At 37.1% G+C, this 8,232-nt stretch overlaps 1 protein-coding gene across 4 annotated transcripts in view; it reads right to left on the reverse strand.

The window, feature by feature from the left end:
- Positions 1-6,876, reverse strand: part of LOC114248169 (uncharacterized) — a 119,023-nt gene extending 112,147 nt beyond the window's left edge. For 3 of the 4 annotated variants that reach the window (XR_003624934.2, XM_028181323.2, XM_028181322.2), the window contains exon 1: positions 6,420-6,876. The gene's annotated coding sequence lies outside the window, so the exon portion shown is untranslated. The remainder of the gene's footprint in view (positions 1-6,419) is intronic. The other variant, XR_003624932.2, reaches the window with a different exon arrangement.
- Positions 6,877-8,232: the final 1,356 nt, after the last annotated feature.

Below are 8,232 nucleotides of genomic sequence, written 5' to 3' on the forward strand. Positions count from 1 at the left end.
AATCCACAATCATAGATTTCAAAGGTAGAATAACATCAAAAATCAATACCAAATTACCTGTTAGAAAGATTCCAGTAAAACTCTATGTGTGTATAATAAGCAAGATATTACGAAGAACAGAATATGAGTTGTTACGTTATACACAATGTTAACCATTCGTAACTGAAGTTATTTTTTTTTATTGCCCATTGTAGGCAAACCTACCAGGTCTACCTTATGGTGAGTGGTTAGTGTCGCTCATGGACTTCAACAGTGTCAGGGGCAGAGCCAACCCGCTGCCTGCAGCTTCTTTTCATGATTTTGATACAATCAGCCACCTTATCAGCATCTAAGATATTTTTAATACAGCCACTACAAGGCTTCGTTCGCCATAATAGAACGAATCCACCATGTGTCACAGGTTATAGTTTCCTACAGTGATTAACGGGAATCTTTTTTTAATGCCCTTGTAGACAGACGAGCATACGGTCCACCTGATGGTGAGTGGATACCGTCGCCCATGGACTTCAGCAAGGTCAGGGGCAGAGCCAATCCACTGCATACAGCTTCTTGTCATGATTTTGATACAATCAGCCACCTTATCAGCATCTAAGATATTTTTAATACAACCACTACAAGGCTTCGTTCGCCATATTAGAACGAATCCACAAATTGTGTCACAGGTTATAGTTTCCTACAGTTATTAACTGGAATCCACTCACGAACGCTAGCGGCGTGTAAATAATACAATCGATACGAATTGATTATATATGTAAATTATAATTTTGTCGATGTGTCGCTGTAGGATCCCTAAACGTATGCCCATGAATAATTAAGTGACCGACAAACGCTTTTGTTGGAATCGATAACTTAAACACTGCCCGTGAACAAACGTCATGTCGCTTCGGTTTGATATACGGATGCGTCGAATAATACTCATACATTTTCATTAGACTTCATAATCTAATCTAAACATCAACCGCAGTGAATGCACCCAGGAAGCGCCCTATATAAGGCAGCAACAACAAAGTTAAGTTGCAGCTAATATACTCAAGCGCTTGTAGAATCTCAGAATAAAGTACATGTTCTCGGCTTGCACTCCCCGTTTGTGTGAACTCCGAGGTTAGGAAAGAAAACAATGTTTTATTCCAACCGAAACATCGTACGAAAGCTGTTGTGAAATTTCATTCTCATAAACTGACTCTAGACTGTCGTAATAAGATGTAAAATCCTGTACCGGATTGCTCATATTTCATTTTGTAAGGATCATAAAGATTCGCTTACCTGCTTGTTTGTTGTGAGCAGAAAAGGGGCCGTCAGCCGTGGAAGGTTTTTTATCATTGAATTTTATGTGTGGGAATTTTAATGGGAACCCCAAAACGGCACGTTCTGTTCTCCACAGCTGGGACACATTCGGTCTCGGTTCTTTGCGAAACACGTGTCGCTAGGCATAAACGTCGAATAGCCGTTGCTGACATAAATTTGAAATTAGGGTGCTTGATGAATATTTTACTAGGAGTTATTGAATGCATCGACCTTAAATTCAGACAGACTGATGTGAACATAAAATAACCGTCAATATTATTATTTTTTGCTGTGTTACCGGTGCGTGTAGTGGATACCGGAGCCCATAGACATCTACAACATGAATGCCGCTACCTACCTTGAGATATGAGTTCCAAGGTCTCAGTTTTTACAGTACAACGGCTGACCCACCATTCCAACTGAAACGTATTACTGCTTCACGGCAGAAATAGGCAGGTTGGTGGTACCTACCCGTGCGGACTAACAGAGGTAATACCACCAGTAATTACGCAAATTATAATTTTGCGGGTTTGATTTTTATTAAACGATGTTTTTCCTTCACCGTGGAAGTCACTCATGTACATTAAAATTTGTTAAGTACAAGATACGTATATCATTACAAAAATTGGTACCAGCCTGCGGAATTCGAACACCGATACATCGCAATACCGCACCGAACGTCTTATCCTTTAGGCCACAACGACTCATATATAAACACGGATTGGAATTTATAGGTGTAATCTCTAGTTAGATATTAGGCACGGTTCTCACATGCGACTTAGTTAATAAAATGCAGCGTCATCCATCTTCAAGCCTCGTAGGCCACGACCGATCTCTTGGAATTTACTCTAATCATTAAAAATAAACAATAATTCTCCGAAGTGCGAGGAGCTATTGACTCCGTCAGATGGTAATAAAAGCCTACTCTGATTTATGATACGTTGCGGTCCTTAAGCTCCTTATGCAGCTGTCGGCGTGTTGTTACAAGGGGCCCTTTGTTAATGATATAATTTTTTTAGAGCAATGTCATAAACAGCCTATATAGTTATTCGTTCAAACCACCTAATCGTTTTAAGTTGATTAGTAAAGCTTCAGTACCTCGCTTCGAGCGTCTGAAGGTTAAGTAAAGGACGATTCGTTTGGAAAATAAATAAGACAACTTGAATTATTTTCTGTGTTATCTATATATTAATACGTGAAGCAAAAACTTTGTATCCCTTTTTACGAAAATTGCGCGGACGGAGGAGTATGAAATTTCCCACACTTATAGAGAATATAGAGAAGAAGTGCAGAATGCTAAATTTTTTTATTATCACTTAAAAAATACATTAAATCAATATTAATAAAAAATTGCAGACTCTATTCTATTTAACACACACACACATATGTATATATACTCTTTCTTTATTGTCAAACTTTTGTTATTGCTCAAATTCTGTGGTCAAATTGAGAATAGATTAATATTGTTTGTCTGTAATATTATTTGTCTATAGTGTATGTAGCCTTGGCGAATCCTGTGATTATAAAAGTATTGATTTTGACAATAGAACCATTATAATGTTCAAGCTTTTAACTTTAATTAATTATGGTCGAATTTCGACTACTGGGCGACCACTAGTCCTTCTAACTGTAACTTTTAATTTCCTTTCGTAATCGACTAATAAGAAGTAAGTAATGTTTAAAACAGCTGGAATTCTAGACAAGAAATACAATGGCGGCCCTCAGCAGGAAGCCCTGACAATGGCAACCAAATTAAAAGGAACCGTAAGCGCTTGAACTTGAGCCTTGCTAAAATTTATCGCTTTGAGTTTTATTTTTTTGTTTCACTTGCTAATGAGATTCGAATGTTGCTGTCGTATAGTTCGAGATGTCGCGTGAAGATAAAAAAAAAATGCCTGGAACAACTTTATTTACTTTTGTTTCACGGATCCAGATTGCTTACCGCAAATTAAATAATTTTGTATTTTCTATATTTGAGTCGTCTATTATCAAAGGCGGCAATCTGTACATTTGGACAAAAATTTTTTATTGATATGTCAATACAGATTTATTTGAATATAATCGTCTCCTTCAAAGAATACGGTTCAAAACCTGCATTAAATAAAGGTTAATAGTTAACCTGTTATTTATCTAAGATGTCGTTCCGAAGAGTTTTGTGACTGCCAATGGAATACAAAGTCAATAATTCGTTTTTCTGATTTACCAATCATTGTCCAAAAGTCAGATTGCCGCCTTTGATAATAGTCGACTCATTTGCAGTACGTATTTTTGTCGGTCGACGAAGAAGCAATATTCTCTCTTATTGATATTTGCTCGACCAGACGCGAGCAGGTTGTATGTAAGACGGCTTATTGCAGGCTCTCTTGGTGCCATTCAGACGAGTTACCTGATTCGATGTTCTAAATCGTAGCAATAAAGTAGATATTGAAGTGTAGCTTCATCAACGCGGGTGGTCCTTATACAATGTTATCTGAAATTATCCTCGTGGTAAGAATGCAAATTTGCTCGTGTCTTTGTTTCCAATGAACATTACAAAATTGAAAGGTTCAATTCAACATTACAGCTTAATCGTGTTTTAAAATAAAAGTCTATTGCAATTCTATGTTTTTTTATATATACTATTTTTTCTTGCTTAGATGGGTGGATGAGCTCACGGTCCACCTGTTTTGAAATGGTTACTGTAGCCCATAGACATCTACAGCGTAATGCCGCCACCCGCCTTGGTATACGAGTTCTGATGTCTCAGTTTAAGCTTGCACAACTCATATCTAAGTTTTAATTAATTAATCCCATTTAAGTAAGTAATCAGTGTTTAAAATTATTTTCTAATTTTCTTACAATATTATTTATTTTCAACGCGAAACGTTTACATTTATGAAAGCATTTCCAATTTGAAGGCTAAGACAGCCCTTGTTGGTACAATACAAATGAGACTTCAAGCTCGTGTCTCAGTCAGTGTCATGTCAAAATTAAGTAACCACTAACACAAGAAGAGCGCCGGCGGCGTCCATCCATTAAAAGCATACCCGATCCTGTAGACCGAATGGTAAACAGTCGACGTCGACCAAAGCACGTCATTACGGATCCTCCCGATCCATTAACGGTGCTTTTAGGCACCACAAGCACCGGTCACCGTCCTCGTCGAACCCGTCGCTTGCGACTAAGGGCTCGACGAGCGAATTAACCCATAGACACAGCCCACTGAGTTTCTCGTCGGATCTTCTCAGTTGGTCGCGTTTCCGAACCCGTGGTAGATTCTGCGAAGCACTGCTCTTGCTAGGGTCAGTGTTAGCAACACTCCGGTTTGAGCCCCGTGAGCTCACCTACACACGTTAGGGTGAAGCTGAAATAGCCTCTCAAGGCTATCAGCACAGGTAGGAAAAAAAAAAAAACATTAATAACATTAAAAGATGCCAAATAATAAATGCGATTCAACACAAAACTAATTCGGATAATTCGGTTTTTTTTATTCATTAACAGCCATAAAAGAAACCAATCGATGAAAATAGATAAAGAACAGTGATGCGGAACGGATGATGCAATTCGAATTAGTGCGGCAAACTAGATCCATAGAATAAAAGGCCTCTCTTGACGAACTGACGTAGCTAAGTACGAACAAAGGGACAATAGTGAAAGAGAAAAGTATTGGAGCGTGGCGATCCAGTGCTTACTTCCGGTAACGTGGGAACGCCTTTTATGGCTGTCAATAATTTATCAGAGGATATCCAATAATCTCCAAGGGCATCCCTTTTTGAAGAGGAAATAGAAATATATTCTTCGATATCGCCGAGACTTGTCGAAACATGATTGTTATTGTTCATAAAAACTTAAACTGTGTAGTTAGTTATTCTGTTGAGGAAAAACGATGTTGTTATCTCAATGCTTTGTGGGATTTCTATTAACGAGAAATATCGATAGAAAACACAAGAGCGAAGCGAATTCCCATTCACCCATCGGTAGATTCCCAAACAATAGTTCATCAAGTGGCAGTGGTCCATCCGACGCGTCATTTCACGCTTCACCGAATGAAGATCTGTTTAACACTTGCATTCCTTTAATTATTTCCAAATGTTATTTCTATACCAACGATATTATAAATTAGGCCATAATAATTTCATACTAGACAAATCCTTTGTGAATATGAAAATATAGAATCCGTGCAACTTAATATGGTATAGTTTATCCAGAATTAGCACGTTCAATTTAAAACTATTATTGTATTCAAATAGACAAGAGATGCGTTTAATTATTCAAATTATAAATTATGAGTTTTTTTGGTAACAAATATTATGAACATAATCTGTCTCAATATTCTGGTATTCATGATCATTATAATTTTATTTACGTGAATTCAATTAATATGTAAATTGTAAATGAAATTTCATATTTTAAGAACGTCAATTTGTAACTATATTTTCAACTTGGTAAATTCGATTCGTATTTCGATTTTGGGAATGTTTTTACAGGTTTCTTTATTGTATAAACAACACAACCGATGCTATTTTCACATTTTCATGCCAGTAGATTGTTTTTTGGATCGATCGCCGATATGTGTATCAAACAGAACTAACAACTAGGGGTGGTCCTTGCCAAATACATTCCAAGGAACGAAGCTCTTCACGGCTAGGGCAAGCGTGATTTATCGGCGAAACTTGCGCCATTACTCATCGTGGCATTCGTTGCTTCAATAAAAAGAACGTCTTCCCATAATTTATTGGGAAGTGTATGGATTTTTTATTATACTTACATGTCTATTTTCGAGTGCACTTCGTCGGGTCTCTTCGTCATAAATAAAATATTTGATTTACTGTATCCTCGGAGAGCTATTAAAACTTTTCAAACGCGGCGTGTAGAGGTTTAAGGTTGACAGTTTCCGTGATGGATCTCACTTTAAAACAACGCTTACGTTTTTACATCGTAATAGATCTAGTTAAAAAAATTTAGAAGGCAACTATGCTCAACGAAAGATAGTTTCCAAATCGTGAAAAACAAAAAAATGTTTTTCAAAAAAATTACGACCGGGTTGGTGTTTTGAGGAAAAAAAAAGTTTCTAAAGCAGTCTTTTAATTATAACAAGTGTTAACTAATAAGAAGAATAACACATATTGCTGGTGTTATTAAACAACATAAATTACCTTGGATCTGTTGTGGAATAGTAGAGCTTTCACAGGTGCAAAGTTCAAAGGAATTAGTTTGGGTTTTCACTTTACCAAATTACTCACAGAACTTTATTACGAACTTCAAAACTTCACGCAAATTGAACTTACGTTTAAAAACACAGTAAAGTTTCACAGGTAATAATTATTCACTGAGAATTGTTTATTACATTTATTTAGAATTTACGACAAATGTAAAACACTTCACAAAAGTTTTTTAAAACACCAATCTTAATTACAAAAAAATAATTAAATCACTGTGTCCAAAGTGTGGAAGTTTTTCAATAGTGAGAATGGCACTAAACAATTAGTATAGTTCTAAGGACGCCTAATGATAGGACGACCGAACCGGTTATCGCGATCGACAAGCGGCGGAGCTGAGATCACGGAACGTTCGCACCAAGCGACCGCGTGAGGCTCTCTGCCTGCATCGGAGAAGCCCTACGGCGGGCGAGGGGGCTGCCGGCGATAGACGAAAATGGCTTCACAAGTTAATTTTTTTCTCTTTCCTCCTTTAATATTCCGCATATGCCGTGCGCGCCTGACGTTGCACGCGCATGCGTCCCAACCCGAAATGTAGGGGTTGTCATGTAACGCGATGCACCCGCACTTTACATAACTTATTGGGCCGTTTATTGAAGCCACTGTTTAATACCCTTTCCATGTCGGCTTTGTGCGTCGCTTCCTCGACTTTCGTGTGTGGACCGAGAGAATATTAATCCTTGTTTAACATACTTTACTCTAAACGGTCATTAATCTCAATGTAAACATATTAGTGGGAGTTGCACGTGAACTCTAAGTGAATTGTGTAGCTTGATGAATGCTGCTTACGGTTTTGTTGACTCAATTAGCTTTAATTACCTGTTTGTGTCACTAGTTCGTTGACAGTCTTCATTATTTTTCTGCCTACGTATACATTTATATATTGTCATTAACTACATATATTAATGGTGTTTGAGTCTGGTACAAACTTGTTAATAAATTAATGTATATAGCTGCTACCACTTTCATTGTGACATAATAATAGAGGCTATTAAAATAAAAATTTGTGAATGATATTTTTGATTTATCAGTTAAAGTTCTACCGTTTGCTAGGAATAAGATTGCCGGTCGTCGGCAAATATTGCTAGCCAAATCGCTAGAACGACTTGAGTCATGACCACACCAACGTTGCCTTGCTTTGAAAAAAATAATAATACAATTATGTACCACGGTGAACTCAAAATCTGATTAAAGTTTATTTTAATGCCACTTTGATTGTCATTAAATTATTTTTATTTAATATATTATATACGAACTGTCTAACGAAAGAATAAATATAAAAACATCTCATAAAAAATAAAGTCAAAAATGCACTGTGAATCAGAAACATAATTATAACGTATGAGACTTACATACCTAACAGCTAAAAGTGATTGTAGTCATTTGTGATATTCTTAACTCATTGATTTCAAAATAGCCGCGAAGCACACATTAAAGCAATCCAGCGTATAAATAAACATAAATCGAATCTGAAATTCGCTGATGGAGACTAAGCGAAAACGTACCAGTTAAATTAGCATACGGTTCTCGTGTACTGTCAATCGTTTGACGGCCTTTCCCCACAGCGATGCACTTCGGACTTTTGTGTCTGTCGCGTTCCGTACTGAATCGCTTTGTGCCGGAATGAAAGCTAAAAGGGTGAAATTGGTGCGTAAACATTCCACTTGCCATTTCTTTGAGTATTTTGAATTGCGTATTTTTGGTGTCGTTTTATTTATATATCTTCTGGCTTCAATTTGCAGTCGAAGGC

Source organism: Bombyx mandarina, chromosome 08 (assembly GCF_030267445.1).
Source record: "Bombyx mandarina strain Sakado chromosome 08, ASM3026744v2".
In the NCBI taxonomy this organism is placed as follows: Eukaryota; Metazoa; Arthropoda; class Insecta; order Lepidoptera; family Bombycidae; genus Bombyx; species Bombyx mandarina.